Source organism: Alexandromys fortis, unplaced genomic scaffold (assembly GCF_014885135.2).
Source record: "Alexandromys fortis isolate MF-2015 unplaced genomic scaffold, M_Fortis_MF-2015_v1.1 scaffold_24, whole genome shotgun sequence".
Classification (NCBI taxonomy): Eukaryota; Metazoa; Chordata; class Mammalia; order Rodentia; family Cricetidae; genus Alexandromys; species Alexandromys fortis.
The window spans coordinates 11,771,403-11,789,741 of NW_026067906.1; the positions used below are offsets into that span (position 1 = coordinate 11,771,403).

The following is an 18,339-nucleotide window of genomic DNA, read 5'->3' on the forward strand; positions in this document are numbered from 1 at the left end:
CTCTCTCTCTCTCTCTCTCTCTCTCTCTCTCTCATTGTTGTTTTCCTGTGTAGTCCTGGTTGTTCTGGAACTCACTCTGTAGTCCAGGCTGGCCTCAAACTCACAGAGATCCACCTGCCTTTGCCTCCCGAGTGCTGGATTAAAGGCCTGCATCACCACTGACTGCTTGGCTTGAGTTTTCTTTTCATTGTGTTCTTTATAAGGTGACTGGAGTCTGATGGTTTTACTCCTTTTTTGTGTTTGTGTTGATACCGGAACAGAACTTCATTGCACACCCCAGACAAGCACTGTAGCGTCTACCTATGTCCCTATCCCCCCTTTATTTCTTCCAATCACTTAGTAGGACCATCATGACTTTTTTTCCCCTTTGTTTTTTTTTGAGACAGTGTTTCTTTGGGTAACCCTGCCTGGAACTCACTGTGTAGACCATGCTGGCCTTGAACTCGCAGAAACCTGCCTGTTTGAGTGCTGGGATTAAAGGTGTGCACCACCGCCACCACCCTAGCTTCTACCAAAGCTTCTTTAATTATTTGAGAAAGGAGTTTTCTGCTTCTCTCTTGCTTTCTTCCTCCCCCAGTCTCTCTCCTCTCTCTTGCTTCCTCCTCTGTCAATTTGTTTTTTTTTTTTTTAGACCCGACCTCCTCCTCCTGGAGCTCAGGCTATCCTTGATCTTACTTTGGAGTTGAGGATGACCTTGAACTTCTCATTTTTCTGCCTCCACCTCTTGAATACTTGGGACACAGGGCGTGTACTACTATTTATGGTTTTAGGCAGTGCCCTGATTTGTGTGTCAGGCAACCATCGCGATGATTGGGCCACATCACCAGCCCAGCCACTCTGTTCTCTAGTGAGGAAGGTGGGAGAATTGAAATTCTGAGTTTAGTGTTAACCGAGGTTCTGTTGTTTTGAATGTGTTGGCAAGTGTGAGGTCAAACAACAAAGTTCCTCTTTGTCATTTTGTTTTCTCTGTGCAATGAGTTTTCCTTGCAGAGAGGCCAAAGACAGGAGATCTGGCCAGCGGGGGCTATCATCACCTCACAAGCTGATGGTTGGTTTGCAGAGAACAGAAAGAGAATGCTGGCTGGAATTTGGGCAGTTGAATAGTGGGATTAAGACAAGCAATGGCTTCCCTCAGCTCCTCCAGAAGAATTCCTCGAAAGCAACACTCACTCTGCAGTAGGGGCTTTGAGGGACTCAGCCTGTGCTTCAAGGGGCCGGTTTATTGTCTGTGATAGTGAGTTTTTAAGTCATTATTCCAGTTTGGTTTTTGCAAAAGAGGCTGTTGTAAGCCTTCCTAGAACTCCGAATTCATAAACAAAAAAGGAATTAAATATGCTAACCTCAGGAGAGGCCATTTATTCATTTGCTCATTGACACGCAGAGAGCTGTGTAGGCATTATCTGAGATCTGAGAAACAGTGGGATGAAATTTCAGCCTTTACAAAGCCTGCATCCTGGTAAGGGAAGGAGAAAGCAAGCAAATCTCATGGTAAGAACGGTTGGAGATAAAATCGAAATAGAGGCTGGGAACGGTGCTACTTACTGGGCATGCGCAGTAATACGCTGTCCGAAGAGTCCCTGAGAGAAGCGTGAGACAGAGCAGAGGGTCCCTGCTCGCTCTTCGAATTGAGGCTAGGATGGAAGCATTTATGAATAATTGGATGAATGTTAACATTGTCGTGATTTTTAGTGTTTGAGACCTTTCAGGTTTAGTTTTCCTCTGAGTCCACCAAGATTTTCAATGCCAGGCCAAGCCCTTTGATCAACAGCTGTCAGACTTTTCGCACGTGCGCATGCATGCACACACCTGGCTGCCTTAATCAGGAAGCTTTCCGTCAAGCAGTTTTTTTCTTGGGCCGTTGAGGCTATGCTTGGTGAAAGTGGAGATTACATAAATATGCCACATCCCTCTGCGGGTCCATAAGTAGATAGATTACTTTTCAATGTTTTGGGGGTCATCTCTGAAGGTGTCGCTGTGGTAGTCTACCCTATACCTTGTGCTCCAGCATTAGGCACCCCCAGTAAAGCCTATTCCTAAGCAGGTTGTTCCCCCCCCTCCAGCTTCAGATTCACCTAGCAACAGTGTAAAGGCGACTGAAGAGATCCAAGGAGCAGCTGGAGGTGGCAACTGGGGCCCCTGGCCCCTGGAAGAGGCCCACAGAGCTTCCATGGGTTCAGAACCGTGGGTCTGTGGGTGAGAAATCCCAGAAAGAAGCTGTGTCTGCAGAGAGGAATTGACTGGCTAGAACTGCAGACTATTCCAGGTCCGGAGGCTAATGACCTTATATGGGGCTAGTTCTAGCCTTCCGAAATGGCCGTTTCTTGCTCATCTCTGTGTCAGAACTAACATCTTGTGACTAATAGGTAAAAAAGCTTTTGGAATCTATTGCCCTTTTGTTCCCACGACAGCATCATCAGACAGCATCATCAGAAAGCATCATCAGATAGCGTCGAGGGCCTTTTGCAAAAGCTTCCCCCAACCTGCTGTCACCCCCTTTCTGATGTACCCATCAGTGTGTTTAAAACTTGCCTCGATTTATGATTCTCCTCGCTCTGTGAAACGGTACCACTTCATGAAACCGCTTTCACATTGGAACATGGAATTTGGGGTAATCTAAGTCTGTGCTCTTGCACCATGGTCACTCAAAATGACTACAGAATAAAACCATCTCTTTTTCTCTTTAGCATGAGAGATGTGTTTTGTAGCAATGGGCTCTAACACCTGAAACTTGGGAGCCGCAGTCCTGCCTGCTGGATGATTAATGGTTGATGGGCTGCAGGCTCTCAAAGCCCTGGGTCATAAGCTTCTCATCTGAACAGGGGGAACGAGGTCTTTTGCTTTTAAAACTTAGAGCAATACTCCTCCAGTTCCCAGGGCCCAGAATCATAAGCCTCTGGCTTTGAAAACCCAAAGTATGCTCTGGGCGAACACCTACAGGGGTATAGATCTTTGGCTTTTAAAACCTGGAGGCACAGGTGTCAATCATTTCTCAGGGCCGAGCGCTATTAGCGATTATATTTAACACTCGAGCCCAGAGCCGCTGCTGTTCAAGAACTGACTTGCCCGAGACAGCTGTCCCTTGCCTGTTGGCAATTTCTTCACAAATGCAGCGAAAGGCCTCTTAGCCAGCTCTCTGTGGAGAGATGACCTGGAGGAAGTATGGGTGTGCAGCATGGATACCCGGGAGAGGATCTGGGTGAACGAGACCAGGAGTGTGCTTGCCCTACCGGCGAGCCGAAAAAACGCTGGTTATGCTGAGTCATAATGACTGGAGGGGATGGTGTAGAAGATGAAAGAATGACAGAGCCCTGGGGTGGAGCAGGAAGGGTCTTGCAGAGTCTTGTAAGGAATTCTGGTTGACTCTGAGTAAGAAAGAAAGCCATTTGTGGCTTTTGATCAGAAAGCAAATGACATAATTTGGCGTTTAAAAGACCCACCTCGGATGACTAAGTGGGAGAACAGCTTTGGGGAAGCTTGGGGGGAAAGAAGGGGTACCCCGTTGGGAGGCAACCATATTGATGTGACCAGGGGTGACAGAGTCTTGTACCAGGGTGGTCATGGGAGAGATGGAAGACGTTCTGGAAGTCTGCCTCCATCTGAACACACAAGGAAAGAAAGAGTAGCAGATGAACTAAGATGTCGACAGAGAGGAGGAGGGGGAGGATGACGGCGACCATGGGGTTTGAGACGGCCTCTCACTGAGATGGACAGAGGCTCAGAGGAGCAGATTTGGGTTGAACTTTGGGCACAAGTCTGACGTGATAACTAGGAACAAGCAGAAGAACAGGCGCTTGTTGGGCCTCAAGAGACATCCAGACCAATGGCTAACTGAGGTGACTATTCAACATAGCAAAGCAGACATTAGCTGCCTGTCTCTCCCTACTTAGGAATGCCTCCTAGAGTCATCCTGACTGGCCTGCCCTGCCCCCTACCCTAAACAGCCCTGAGCTTTCCTCCCCCCCCCCCCCCCCCCCCCNCCCCCCCCCCCCCCCCCCAGCTTCTCTTTCCTCTATAACCTTGGCAGTTTTGCCTGTGTGCCCTCTTGGTTCCCATACAACCTCTTGGCTTCTGGCTTCTCTCTTGGCCTCCTCCTCTCTTCCCCTGCTGGCTTGGTTCAGTCTGGACCCTTCAAGATCCCTCTATCTCTGCTCTCCCTCCTAGCTACAATAAAGCCCTTTTCTTCAGCCATTCTTACCACCGGTCATTGAAAGGGGGTGGGGCAAACACTGTTTAAGTCTCTTCAGGGAAGGAATTCTCTCAACAGGAGGAAGCAGTAGATTGGTATCTGTAGATTAAAGGTTCTGTCTGCGGTTGGGGAGCAAAGTCAACGGCAGGGAAAGAAAAGCCATGTCCTCATTTTCAATTCAGTGTTCATAGGGCCTAGAGCGGTGTGGACTTGAGGGGAGATGCTGGGGCTGGCGAGCTTCACTTGAGAGCTATGTTAAATCGTCACCGCACTTAGGTGATCCATGTCCACTGTGACCACTTCGGGGTCTCCTATGCTTTTCTATGTATTCCCACACGTGGGCTGTGTAGGCTGTCAACCTAACAAACTCGCTGGTTCCTCAGAAGGGACTTAATGGAATTATATTCTTGTCTGTTGCTGGGTCCTTGGAAGGAGTGGCTAGGGCATAGTTTAAGGGGTAGAGGGGAGAGACCAGGGCACTTTGCGATAGCAAGGTGGGATTGAAGAAAGCCCTTTAGGCAAAGCAGCTGCCATCTTTACTGTATCAACTATGACTGATAATAAATAAAAACCATCCAGAGGAGGGATTCTCAACCTGTGGGTATCAGATATCCTGTGTGTTAGATATTTCCGCTACGATTCATAGCAGTAACAAAATTACAGTTATGAAGTAGCAATGAAATAATTTTATGCTTGGGGTCAGCCCAACATGAGGAACCGTATTAAAGGGTCGCAGCATTAAGAAGGCTGAGAACCACCGATGTAGAGTCAGCCTGTTGGCTAGAGATGTTCCTCCAGAGAAGATGGTTCCGCCAGAGAGTCTAGTTGTTCCTGCTTGTTCCTCCAAGCCATCTGCAAGCAATTCTGCTCTAATTGCACACGACCCTAGGGTCTCGTGGGCTGGAGGGTTTATGAGCTGGGCCAGTTTAACCGTAGGGAGGGAACACCCGCTCTGTGGCTGTGATGCCATCGTTTTCCAAGCTGGGGGGAAAGCTTTCCTGCTTCGGGACCCACTGTGCTTCTGTAAGTATCTCCGCGCATGTGTGCTGTAGGTTGTAAGCCTAATAAACTCATTGTTTCCTCAGGATAGAGTTATACTCTTGACTGTTGCCGGGCCTTTGAAAGGAGTGGGCAGACACTGTTTAAGTCTCTTCAGGGAAGGAATCCTCACAACACGAGGAAGCAGTAGATTGGTATCTGGAGATTAAAGCTTCTATCTGCGGTTAGGGAGCAAAGTCAACAGCAGTTGCTGACTCAAGAGTACAGAGGAGGAGAGGCCCAAGTATGGGGATCAGGTGATCAGGGACACTGAAGGCTCAGACCAAATATGGGTGATTTTTCTCCAAAACGCGTGCCTGCTTTTGGAGGCGGGCGTGGAGTGATTAGGGGATCATTAGGGTATGGATTTCACTGCTTTGAGCTACCAAGCCTTCTTGTGGTTTGTGCGGGCAGCCCCAGCTCTAGCTATCACAGGCTCCTTCATCTTTTAGCTTTTGAGACAAGGTCTTGTTACTTAGCTCTGGATGGCCTCGAACTCACTACACCTACAGACTGGCCTTGGATTCTGGGCAACCATTCTGTCTCAGCCGCTGAGTTCTGAGATTACAGGTGTGAGCCACTGCTCTCCGTCTATTGCAAAGATTTTTTTCTCTCTTTCCCTCCCTCGCTCCCCCTTCTCTCTTTCTCTCCTTTTCCCTCCCTCCTTCCCTTCCCTTCCCCTCCCCTTCCTTCCTTCCTTCCTTTTTTCTTTTTTTCCAAGACAGAGTTTCTCTGTACAGCCCTGGCTGTCCTGGAACTTGCTTTCTACAGGCTGGTCTGGAGTTTAGAGGTCTGTCTGCCTCTGTCTTGCTGGGATTAAAGGTATGCACCACCACACTGGGCTTATTGCAAGCTTCTTCAGCTCATTTTGTAAATGCTGGGAATTGAACCTGGGTCCTCTTGAGGAATAGCCAATATTCTTAACCACTGAACCATCTCTCCAGTCTTATTAAGCTTATTAAGAGAAAATTTCACATTAGATTTTTTTCTCTCCCTTTCCCTTCCTCCTCCTCCTCTTACATTCCCATCTTTTCCATCTTTCTTCCTCCTCTTCCTCTCTCTCCTTTGACTGGGGCTCAAACCTGGGACCTTGTCTATACTAGGCAAGCCTTCTACCTCTGAGCTACATTTTATACTGTAAGTTTTATACAGGCTTCATTTTATACTGTTCAAGAGGCTAAGAACAGAAGAAACCCTTTGTATTTGCTAGGTGTTCAGCAAATATTGCATTCAAGCTAATTGCATTCAATAAACACAGTATTTATTAAATGAACAAATTAAAACAATCATAGAAAGCTCAGAAATCTGTAGGTACTTAACAGGACACTGGTCGGTTTTTTGCTCTGTGTTAATGTAGAATTGCTTAGATGATGATGATGATGATGATGATGTTGTTGATAATAATAAATGCATGCTTAAATTGAGTTTCCAAGTAGGTTCTTGATAAAACAGGCAATTACTTGTCCAAGGGAGTTAATTGCATGCACAGATGGGTTCCTGAGTCACCGATTTCTCGTGGCACTTATGATGACCTGTTTGCAAGAATTCAAAAAATCCTGGGGAATTCTTAGGCACAAGGAAAGGTTTTAAGCATCTGCGAACAAATCCTTGCCTGAGGAGGAGGCCAGAGGGAAATTATGGCAAAATAGAAAAGCTCATTCCAAACGCTACCCAGGGACGTTTTCTGAGCTTTTGGTAGTTGAAGGTACAGTTCACTTCATTATCTTGCTCAAATCATTTCTGTCAACTCGAAACAGAATGAAAAGGGAGACAGCACTTAAAAAAATTGAAACTATGGTGTCTTTATTTTGTTCTTCTTGTGGCTTTGAAAACAGTTTCGAGTTTTACTTCTTCCCTTTTATTTTTTTAATTTTTAACCCCTGAAAGATTTGTTTAACTTTCAGTTCTTTGTGAAATAATTTTGAAACTATAGACTGGAAAACTGGATTAAAAAAAAAATCTTCTGCCCTCAAGACTGTGGTGAAATGAGGAGGAGGCCATTTTTAGAGGTGGCTATAGAGACAACCCAGAGTTGTGCTGAGAGCTTTGCCTGCCTGAATGTGTGAACGTGAACCCACCTCCATGCCCGGAGTTTGTGAAGGTCGGAAGAGATCATTGGATCCCCCCAGAACTTGAGTATGGATGGTTGTGGGTTGTGGAAACTAGGCAGTATTTCTAAGCAAGAGCAACAAGGACTCTTAACCATGGGGTCTGTGGTACCAGTCCATGGTTTTTACATTTTGTCCTGGAAGTTAAATACGGTGTTCAAAACATTTTGGGCAAGGAAATTCTGGAGGAACCCCTAGTATGGAAACATTGTTGTCAGAAGGACCATCGCTTGAAAGGGCATAGCTTTTGAAGGTCTTTGCATTGAGATTACAGTTTAGGAATAAGGAGCTGAGGAACCAGGGCAGCTAGACCAAAAGTATCAGAGAGCCTGTTCTAGAATTGACTTCTAGGAGATTTCCAGTGAAGGGCAGCGCTTGGAGTCTGTTGTGGAATAAGTACGTTTGGCATCATTGTCAGCTAGGATGACCTTTTAAGGAATTTCTTTGATATTTGAGTAAAAATTCAGCTGTACTTTGAATTGTATATAAAATTATCAGAATTATTACCCATTTGCCTGTTAATACACTTAAAACCACACCTTCCTTTGGAATATTTGGGTTGTTTTTCTTTGGCAGGTGGCATCTTTTCCCAGTTTGTCCTGGTTTTTAACCATCTAGGAGTTTTGTTTTGGAAGATGCCCGCGGGAAGAAACTCAGTCTGAAGACTCGAGAAAATTGAGTTGCTCACTTTGTCAGACAGATGGACAGACTCGGAAAGACAGGCTGACTCATCAAGTAGATGAACAGGAGATAAAAAAGGGAGTGATGGATGGCATCTTGGATCCTAACAGTGTGTCCCCACTGTGGTCATCAGGTGGCCAGATAATAATGTGAAAAGAGAAGTCTCTCGTTCCATTACCTGTCTGCAGTTTCTCTTCATAGAGGATGCAGGGGCAGCAGCTGCCTGCATGGCTGTCTCTCTCTCAAAAGACTTCTTCCTTGTTATTCAATTCCTTTTTATCCAGACCAGGAAGTCAGTTTCTGATTAGATGGACATCTTTGCTATTCTGAGAGAGAGAGAGAGAGAGAGAGAGAGAGAGAGAGAGAGAGAGAGAGAGAGAGAGAGAAAGATTGAGTGTGTGTGTGTGTGTTTAGGTCATAGGACAGTCTATCAGAGTTGGCTCTTTCCTTCTATCCTGTGGGTTCCAGAGATGGAACTCAGGTCATTAGGCTTGGTAGCAAGTCCCCTTACCTACTCAGCCATCTCTCTGACCCACTTAAGGATTTCTTTAAATGCATCCCCCTCCCCCCCGAGACAGGGTTTCTCTGTGTATCTCTGGCTGTCCTAGAACTCGTTCTATAGAATAGGCTGGACTCGAACTCAGAAATTCGCCTGCCTGTACCTCTTGAGTGCTGAGATTATAGGTGTATTATAGGTGTATGCAACCACTGCCCAGCTTTTTCCCCCTCCAATGAGAGTTCTGACTGTCTGGGAAGCCCTGCAGGTCTATATTCCAGTCTGAACTCAGGTTTCACCTTCACTGTGGCAACTGCTTGCTCTTTGGAGTTTATTTTCTATGTTCCGGGGAATTGCTGTTTCTTCCTGTGTCAGGGATAACAGATAGTAGGTGTTTATACACCATCCTCCCTTTTCGTAGGAAGAGTCATTTCCCACGGAGCTGGATACTTTCCTACTTGGCTCTAGATGGAACTGTTACTGCCTTCTGGTGTCAGTTGTTGGAGGTGGAGTTGTCTAATTATTTATTGACTTCAGTTTGCATTAAGAAAAAAAAACCTGTCTCTATCCATGCTGTTTAGTGGTTATAGCATATTGAAAGAATTGCTAGGATTTTCCTTTTGCAAACTCTTGAACTCAATCTTTTAAAAAAATAAAACTTGGGAGATTCCCTTGTGCTAAAAAATAATCCTTATGGTACTGTTCATGAATAGATGCCTAGTAAATTCATGTTTTTGATGGTGGAAGCAGTTATATTAAACCATTACAGGCAACTTTTCCTGTGTTGTATAGTGGTCTACAATAGTGAACATATGTGCTATAGGACATTGAGTCTGTTGACATGGCTTTAGTCACAGAAAATCATAGGAACCAAGAATTTGGAAGGACAGAGATTTTTCTTCAGAATTACAAAGCTATGAAACCTGGTCTCCATGAAAAAATAGATGGAAATCTGGCTGTAAATGTAAGAATGGTCCTGCGGTGATTGACATGGGGTGGATGGAATGGTGTCTTGGAGACCCTGTCCTCTCCATATGTACACTATAAACCCTGTGCTGCACGGCACACCCAGAGAAGGTGTATGGCTCCCCCTGGGATCTTGGAAGAACCGATTCTATCCCTGGGTCATTTGCCCTCTTTCTCCCTCTTCGATATACCTTGTGCCAAGACGTTATCTGGCTGCTGAAAGTGAAGAATGTGGGCTGTAAAAACAAGGCGAGGGCCAGCCTGATAATGCAGTCCACTCCACACAGTGAGCTTCCGGTTCCCTGGGAGCTATGGTTACCTTTCTTTTGATTATGACCCGCTGTGAAATTGATCAGGATTATGCGGGAACACATCTACAGAGCTTTCTGACTCAGAAAGAACTTATCTCAGTCTGTGGGAGGAAATGGAGGAGACAAAAAGCATAGAGAATAAAAATACAAAGCAAGCAAGCAATAACCTCACTAAATCCAAAACATGAAACCCGAGTCTGCTAATGCATTTTAAAAACTCCCGGAGTAGAGACGATTATGCATATTCTGATTTACACACAAATCAAAATTTTGTATGCCACGAGTGCACTATGCACCACAGAGCCATTCTGTAATTATATTCATGTCTTGTAGTGAAGGCAAATCTCTTAGGTTTTGAGTTGGTGTGAGGAAGGAAAATATTACCAACCTAGCCACAGAACATTAAAAAAAAAAACCCTCAAATTTCCTTTGAAAAAACGGTTCATTTAATTACATAGTTTTCATATAACAAACAACAGCTTTCAAAGTCTTAGTAAAATCGCCGGGTAAGCCAGGAGTGGTGTGGCACCTGAGTCCTAGCACTCATGTGGGAGGCAGAGGCAGGAGGTTCTCCGTGAAGCTGAGGCAAGCATGGCCGGGTCTACAGAGCAAGTTCCAGGCCAACCAGAGTTACACAATGAGACTGTGGTAGTTTGAATGAAAATGGCCCCAGAGGAGCTCAGGGAGTGGCACTGTTAGGAGGTGTGGCCTTGTCGGAGGAAGTGTGTCACTGGGGGTGGGCTTTGAGGTCTTAGGTGCTCAAGCCAGGCCCAGTGTCTCACTCTCTTCCTGCTGCCTATGTGGCTGTAGAACTCTCAGCCACCTCTCCAGACATTGTCTGCCTGCGTGCCGCCATGCTTCATGCCATGATGATAACGGACTAAACCTCTGGACTGCAAGCCAGGCCAGCCCCAGTGAAATGTTTTCCTTTATAAGAATTGTAGTGGTCATGGTGTCTCTTAACAGGAATAGAAATCCTAACTAAGACAGAGACCCTGTCTCAAAATTGCTTGGTTAAAAAAAAAAAATATGTCTAGGTGAGACGATGCTGTAAAGAAAAGCGGTTTAATCTTCCTCTTGGTTTCACTGACAGTTAATGGGACTGGGTGCTTTCCCTTGCTTCTTAAAACTGATAAACTATGGAGAATAGATTTTAATGTCATCTCTTCCTTTTTCTTTCATTTAGATCATTTATTCATTACCTTATTTGTTGACATAGTATCTCATCTTCCAGGCTGGCCTTGAATTCACTATGTAGCTGGGAAAGTGGGGATGACATTGGAATACGCTATCCCCTTACCACCCAAGATAGGCTCTCATTATATACCTTTGGCTGTCCTAGAACTCACTCTGGAGACCAGGCTGGCCTCAAACTTGTAGAGATCCTCCCGCCTCTGCCTTCCAAGTGCAAGGATTAAAGGCATGCACTACTAAGCCAGGTTTAGCAATCTAACTTCTAACTAAGCTAGGTGGGGAGGGGGAAATCAATCTGGTCCTCAGCCATGGGCAAAATCACATGTTGTCTATGTTACTGCTCTATGTTTCTTTCTCAATGCCACTAGGGCCTTGTTGCTTTGAAATACCAGTGCCATTGCTGAGACTCTGGTAGATTCATACTTTGTGGGCTGGGGTGCGTTCGTAATCAATGGGAAAATTAAGTTGCTTCTGAAATTGATACTTCTGGAAAGTCTTATTGGCTTAGGGATCTATGGTTCTAATTAAATGTTCATATTCCACATGCAACTGATAATGGTGAGCTTTGGGTAACACACAGCTATAAGAGGCATTGTGAATAAGCCAAAGTACATCCACTTCCTTACCCTACTGCCCTTGGTTATATTTGTTTTGCTTTCATAGTCTGAAATGTCCCCTAGCAGAGAAGCGCTGTGCCTGGTCACATGGGGATTTGAGAAGAATGTTTTATTGTGAGGGGCTGAAAGATCTTTTCATGCTTATTCTGGGCAATTTATACATTTGAATTCTTCCTTTACCCAGGACCTTGAAGATAAGACAGTAAATTAAAAAGTGGATAAACATTGCTGTGCCCCTATACTTCATATTCTGGGAAAGAAGACTGACAATAAACATTTTTTTCATTGACCTTAAGCATACGAGGGGATTATGTAGAATGTTGAAGGAGGTTGGAAGATTGGAAGGGGAAAAGACATACAAAGAGTGGGGTGTTGTTATTTTTAATGTATGTATGTATGTGTAATTATGTATGTATCATCTACCTATCAATCGTTTATGTATTTTTCTGAGGCAGTGTTTCTTGTCTTAAAGGCTGGCCTTGAACTTGATTTGCAGCTGAGGATGACCTTGAACTTATGATCCTACGGCTCCCACCAGAGTGCCACGGTTACAGGCATGCGCCAGCACACCCGGTGTGTATGGTGCTGGGGATAAATCCAGGTTTTGTGTGTGCAGGTTGAGCACTCCACCAAATGAACTCCATCCTGAGCTGTGGTTTTCAAGTGACCAGTGAGGCCACACTGGACAGTTGCATTTGAGTAAAACTGGAGGAAAGTGAGGACACCTGCCACGGAGAGCATAAGATATCAAGTCTCCAAAACTGAGCAGGTTTGGCGGCTGGCGGACTAGGAATTTGTGACTGCTCTTGTACTCATGTCTGGCTTTTAGACTTTTGGTCTGTGTGTCCTAGCATCTTCCTGGTGGCAGGGGGTGTGATAAAGAGGAGGCATCTTGTAAGTTGAGTGACTTGAACCCATTTTTGTTGTCATGCCGAGAAGGAACTGAAAGGCTGGAAGAAGGGAAATCGGTTCTACTATTGAGCTGATTCCGGTGAAGGATGCCGGCAAATGGCGTTAGGCTGAGGGCATGTTTTGTAATATATTTGCAGAGTACAACTGAGAGACAGACTCATTGTGATGTGTGAAAAGAAAAGGGGAAAGAAGGATGACCCCCAAGGTTTTGATGCAAACCTTCGAAAGGTTGGGAAGAAAATTCAGTTGTTCCCTGTCTTGGTTAGGGTTTCTATTGCTGTGAAAAGACACCATGACCACAGCAACTCTTACAAAGGAAAACATTTAATTGGGGTGACTCACTTACAGTTTTAGAGGTTTAGTCCATTGTCATCATGGCGGGCAGACATAGCGTTGGTTATATCTTGATCAGCAGGCAAAAGGGAATGGACCGAGTGTCCCAGGATGGGACAGGAACTTGAGCAAAAGAGACCTCAAAGCCTGCCACCACAGGGACACACTTCCTACAACAAGGGCACACCCACTTCAATATGGCCACACCTCCCAATAGTGCTACTCCCTATGATCTTGGGGGGGGGCAATTGCATTCAAACTCCCACATTCTTTTGGATGTGTGAAACTGGAGATCCTATTAGACATCAAGTAGAAGGACACGGAGATGACAGTAAGTCAGCTACTTCAATGAAGCTACAACTTCAAGTCTTGCCTTACAGACGTACTGTAGAAATTCTAAATAATAATTAAGTGTAATTTCATTCTCAGGCAATTAAAGGAAAATGTGATAAAAGAAAAGAAAAAAAATCTTTTCAACGTTCAGAAACCTTGAAAGGAGGCCAATGTTAATAACCTTCCATTTAACATTAGATTCTTCTATTATTAATGTGAATTTTAAACGTCATTATAAAACTAAATAGTCATTAGAAATCACCTTGGGCTGAGAGCTGAGAGAATATTTTTTTTTACTTCAATAGATTTTAAATAAATATTTAATGATGATAATAGAGAGACACAAAGTCAGTGGGAAATTTGCATGGATCACGAAGACGCCATGGAGAATTTAAAAAATCCGATTGGTACCTTTTGTAATAAAAGTTCTTTTGTGTTTTTCTCAGAGTTTTGAAGTCAAAGCATTTCCTAGAAATCATCTCATTCAGCTGTAGTGAGACTAGCCAGAACACACAATATTATTCCTAATTTATAGATCTGGCTGGGGAGGGAGGAAGCATTCACAATAGAGTCGCTCTGTTCTTGGGGACTTGCTGGCTAAACAAGGGTTTTGAGCCTGCAGTTTTCCATTTCAGGAGTGTTGTTTTCCAGAATAACAAGATTGTTGTGATTGTTTTCTCTACCCTCAGAAGCAAAAAGAATCCTTGTGCTTCCTCTTTTGTCTCGCATTTTAGCTCTAAATGGCCACATGCAAAGACATTCATATTAAAGAGAGGTCCACACTGTGATCAGGAGAGCTGCTTCTCATAATCTAGATTTCCAGCTTGCAGGGTGGTGGTGGGGGGGCTTCCCTTATGATGTTTGTGAAAGATAGGTCTCCAAGCGTGAGATATCAGAAGTGGAGTTATTCCTGTGGCCAAATTGCAGCGTACAGTTTCCATAATCAAGTATAGATATATGGGATTTTTGCGTATGCAACTTTAAAAAAAATAACATATTTAACTTTATTTTTTATATGTATTGGTGTGAAGGTGTCATCAGATCCCCTGAAACTGGAGCTATAGACAGGTGTGAGCTGCCATGTGGTTGCTGGGGAATTGAACTTAGGTCCTCTGGAAGAGCATTCAGTCCACATAACCATTGAGCCATCTCTCCAGCCCCTTGTGTGTATGCAACTTTTATTTCCATTAGAGCAGCAACCTGTGGGTCATGACCCTTTCACAGCAGTTGCCAAAAACCATTTGAAAACACAGACCTTTCCATTATGATTCCTGACAGTAGCAAATCATAGTTATGAAGTAGCAATGAAAATAATTTTATGCTTTGGGGTCACCACATCATGAGATTTGACATGTGTTAAAAGGTCGCAGTGGGAACGCTCCGACGTCCTTATCTTTGCTGCTTTTGTCTTCTCTGAAGCCTGCTGAAAAGTCACTCGCCAGCCAGGACACCTATGACAAGGGAGAATTTAATGAAGAAGAAAGCGTTTTAACTTGGGCCCCAGCTACTGAGGGGCTCACCAGAGACGCGGCTACAAAATCAAGTGTTTCTTTAGCCATAGACTTCAAGCCACTAGCTCCTCCAACGCCAGCTTCTCAGGATATCAGGATACCAACCCTTCGGTCCCAAGCTGAAGCTCCACCCACCCCTGCCAGCCATCCTGCCTCCTTTTAGTGAGGTGTCCTGGACCGCTCTTCGGGAATGGTGTCGCTGTCATAACTTGAGGATGGATGGCAAGAAAGTTAGTCTTCTTGAATCTCCAGAAAAACTCTCGTTTGAAACAAACATGTCACATTCCCCAAACATCTCTTGAAACCAAAATGAAGCCAGTTCCGAAGAAAGCCAAACGGTCATCAAAGGACCCGGGCAAAGTTTGAAGAGGAAGAGAGAGGAGGATGGTGTAGTTGAAGTTATAGCTTCAGAAAGGGAAGAAAGGTCTCGAGAGCTGCTCAGCCTAGGGCTGTGAATCACCAGCCTCTTCCCTCGGATATCATGACCTTTCTGCTGCCAGTCACTGGACAAGGTGGTGCAGCCGTGGCAGACAGCTCTCTGCAGATAAGGCAGGCTGGGTTTGCCCACAGTAGCCAGGCTGTGTTTCCCACGCCCAGGAGTGGAAGATAATATGCTGTGACCTGAATGTGCCCACAGCCATAGGAAGATGAGGAGAAATTTTGAAAGAGACAAATGCTCTGAAAGGAAATACAAAATGGCTACCTTCAAATCTGCAGCCTTAAACTGACGGCAAGGTTTCCTCAGGCGAATGGGCACGTCCTATCATGGCTGCCCTGCCTTGGACTCGCTCAATGCTCTTTTGTTCATGGGATCCAGAGAACAATTTTGTTCACAGGGTCTAGAGAACAATTGGGGTGGAAAGATGTCTTATAACAAAATAAAATTTTTGTTTTCAAGCAGCTCAGTCTCAATTTAAAGAAGAAGTGCCTAACTGACCTTTAGAGAACAGGAAAGCAGTTCCTCAGAGAGATGGTCCAGAAACCAAGGAGTGTTTAAAATGATAAATAGGTGGGGTTTTTTTGTTGTTGTTGTTGTTATAAGAAACAGCATAATTTAAGGCCAGCTAGTCTGTTCTGACTACAGCACTGGCCCTCTGTACTGCCTTAAATTTCTGGGTTCTAATCTGAATTAAAGGTGTGTAGATGTTTAAAAAAACAAAAGATTGCAGTGTTAGGAAGGTTAGATTGAGAAGCACTGCTTTAGAGGTTATGCATGTGCAGTGCAAGAGATTCAGTCCTCAAATATCTTTTCTAGCACTTGCTGGATGGAAAACTCCATTGAGGGAATGAGCTTTGATAGAAGGAAGCACAGTGTGTCTTAGGACTGCATAGGAGTCCCGCGTTGGAGAATATGGTTGTAAATGACCCATTTCTTAGAGGAACTCAGGGCAAGGATTGGTTAAGCTTGTACTAGTTCCTCAGTTCTTGGACGAGTCGCTGTTGGAAAGACCAAACCTTGTTGGATCTAGGTAATGTGGTTGGAGTAATAGAACTGGAAAAGCTGCAGGACCACAGAGGCTGGGCAAGGAGAGAGAAGCCCCCAAAGCAAAGAAAGACTATTGAGGAGGGAAAGGATGCAAAAAAAAAAAAAAAAAAAGCCACACTGATCCTTAGTTGTTAGTATGTGTGCCTAGGCAGTGTCCCCAAGAAAGACTTTCAAGTGGTCAAAATGGTTACCTAGAGGTGCTTAGTAATCGACCTGTGACATTGGACTAGTCTCGTCTACTAGTTTAAATGTGAGTAGTTTTAAAAATGTGTCTGAGTCCTAGAGACAGATTCTGTGTTTTCCTGCTGTCTATGCATCTACTTCTTATAGACACAGGGGAGGCTTGGATGGTTCAGGCGATGGGAGCCATGTCTATGAAGGGGCAAATGTAAGGATATGTAAAAGAAAGTTACCTCGCCAGAGAAAATTGAGGTTGGCTGGAGAAGAAGTTACGGTGATCAAAATAGCAAGAGATAAAACGCTTTGTGTTTGTTGTACGTGAGAGAGCCTCTCCTGCTGATTTAACTCAGCTAATTTGTATCAAGCCCTCCTCATTGCCAGTGATATTCCATGCTTTTCACATGTATTAGTCCGTTAAACCCTCCCACCCAATCTGTGAGACAAGCAAGGGCAATTTCAAGAATTAGAAAATTGCTCGGTGCTCATGGCTGATGAGCATCAGAATTGATGCCAGACACCCGGGTTGCTTCCCATCCCAGTGCACTGGTCGGCGTGGGTCTTGTTTGCTCACTGCTATTGTAGGAGTCTACAGTACAGTGCTGGTAACTCTAGCTAGCACACATGGTGTAATGTTGGAAATGGGTTTCAAACCAAAGGCACCTAGACTGTACGCCTGTGGAGGAGGAAGAGCGTGAGTGAATGCAAGACTCATAAAGGCAGCTGCTGCGTTCATTTGTTATGATATTCCTTGCACCCCTCCTGAAACTCAAAGATATGTATTGAATGAATGACTAGACACCTTATTTCATATTGGAGAAAGGCAAAAAGGCTGAGTCTTTAGACAAGAAAAAGAGCAAAGGTTTAAAGTAAGAAAACCATGTTAAGGGCACCAAGGGATGGGATTTGGGAAATATTAACATGTGTACAGTCATGCGCCAGGTTCTTTTGAATGACAGTGTAGGCAGCATTGCCATTTGCTGGGATGGCAAATGCGACGAGGACGGGCAGCCAGCACTGACTATGGCCAAGGTTAAGAGCTCCTCTTGCCAATGCGGAATCTGTCTGTACTTGCCAGGGAGGCAATCAGACCTAGAATCCAAGGTGATGTAGGCCAGTGTGAGTAATCGGGGCTTAGTGGAAGTGAAAGGCATGAGGATAGACAAACTCATCCAGAAAGAGCGCTGAAACAACAAAGACAGGGGAATGAACCAGGAGCAGGTGAGCAAAGAGCCGTAGTAAGGAAAACGAGAAAGAATAACCAGAGAAGGAGAAGAAACCACTCTGGAATGTGTAAGGGCCTCAGAATGTGTGGTTCTCTGATCTTCCCCAGGAGGCCTGAGCAGCTGAGCAGTGTGATTAAGTAGGCAGGTAGCAGGGGTGATTAAGACTGTTGTATTTTTCTGGATAAAAGTGGCTAATCATATAGCACCACCTGGCAGACTCGGAGGGTAGACAGGACAGGAAGCGAGCCTAGGAGGGACGTAATTAGAAGTTGGTTAAGGATGGGAGGTCTCTGTGAGTCAAGGATGGGGTGTGGCGGGTGTCAAGGACTCAATCATTGCAGGGTTAGGAAGGCCTGGTCAGAATGGGGTGATGAAGTTTCGACGTAATTGATAACAAGGTCCAAAGGTGTGGATAGGTGTGAGCCACGAACGTATTAGTCAGGGTTTGCCGAAGGAAAATCATCAATGGGTGTTATTACCATAGAGATTGGTGTTATCGTTAATTGGCTCATTTTTCGTGTAGAAAATACCAAGCTTTGTCTGATGAGTCGGCAAGCTGGAGACCCCGGAAAGCCAGTGCCCATAGCTCCGGTTTGAAGGCTGGCAGGTTTGAGATCTAGGAATATTCAATAAGCGAATGACGTTGGAGGCTATTGGTGTGGAGTATCAACTTCAGATCAGTGCGGGTCACAAGAGTGGCAGCTGTCTCTGAAAGACCCCAACCCTAGTCCCCAACTTAAGATGTTTTCATGATCAACTAGGCC

At 44.8% G+C, this 18,339-nt stretch overlaps 1 pseudogene; it reads left to right on the forward strand.

The window, feature by feature from the left end:
- Positions 1-13,167: 13,167 nt before the first annotated feature.
- On the forward strand, positions 13,168-15,749 carry LOC126497471 (developmental pluripotency-associated protein 2-like; annotated as a pseudogene).
- The last annotated feature ends 2,590 nt before the right edge of the window (positions 15,750-18,339 follow it).